A 1,376-nucleotide genomic window follows, 5' to 3' on the forward strand; every position below is an offset into this window, starting at 1 on the left:
TATGCCATTTCTAATTTACATCCTTCAAAAAGGAAAGATGGTGTGCCTTTGGACACTTGCAGGGGGTTTGCAATAAATCAATACATGGTGAGACAGCTTGAATTAAATAATGGTCTTTTAGAACCAAGCCAACATTTAACTCTATTGAAAGGCTAATTTGAAAATTAAAGTTCTGTTTTTCTGTTGAAGCATATATAAATATAAAACATTAGCACAGGGAACCCTCCTCAATGATCTGCGGTGACCTAAATGGGAAGGAAATCTAAAAAAGAGTGGATATATGTATACGTATAACTGATTCACTTTGCTGTACAGCAGAAATTAACACAACATTGTAAAGCAACTATACTCCAATAATATTGGCTTGGCCATCTGCAAGCCAATTAAAAAAAAAGAAAAGGACAAAGTCTTAAAAATAATGATCTAAGTGATCACCTCAACTGTAATAAAAGAAAAAAGTATTATCAAAGAAAGAAGGAAGGAAATTGTGGAGAACCCAGAGGCATGCCACTCAGATCCCCCATCAATATTAATGAAGACAGATTGCCCCAGCTATCAGCAGATGGACTCTGGCTGTCAACTCCTTCAGGATTTGCCTCAGTCGCAGAGAACCTCCTCACCCAAGGGCATGCCCTTCTTGGGCAGCCAGATCCAGTAACTGATTGCAGTGGAAGTATATAACATTCAGACATTTCCGACCAAGGCAGGACACCGCTGAAAGCCTAAATACGCCTCAAGATCTCCATAGGGTTGTCTGACATTCTCCAGACGCCATCACAGTTAGATTTCTCCCTCTGACCAATGAGGTTTCACTCTCCTCCCTTCCATGGGAGCTAATCTCTAATAAATACCCTGCATGCAAAAATCCATCACAGAGTTTTCCCTCAGAGACAGACTTTCAACAGAATAATCAAAATGAAAGCAGAAATCAATGACAAAGAAAATAGGCCAAAAAAAAAAAAATAGAGAAAAATCAACAAAACTAAAAATTGGTTCTTTGAAAGATCAAAAACATTAATAAACACCTAGCAAGACTCATTAAGAAAAAAAGAGCAAAACAAAATAAACACGCAGCAAAAACTGTTTGATATTGGTACAGTCAAGATACACACTTCCAACACCACAAGAATCACTCTTGTTGCCCTTTTATAGCCACAAACACCTCCCTCTCCCCACCCTCACCCCAATTCCTAATCCCTGGAAATCACTAGTCTCCATTCTATGATTTTATCTTTTAAAGAATATTATATACATAAAATCATATGGTATAATTGGTATTGGGTTTTTTTTTCTCTCAACATAATTCCCTGGAGATTCTTCCACATTGTATGTATGTCAATAATTCATTCCTTTTTATTGCTGAGTCATAATCCATG

Source organism: Balaenoptera physalus (genome assembly GCF_965194825.1).
Source record: "Balaenoptera physalus genome assembly, chromosome: 3".
Lineage (NCBI taxonomy): Eukaryota > Metazoa > Chordata > Mammalia > Artiodactyla > Balaenopteridae > Balaenoptera > Balaenoptera physalus.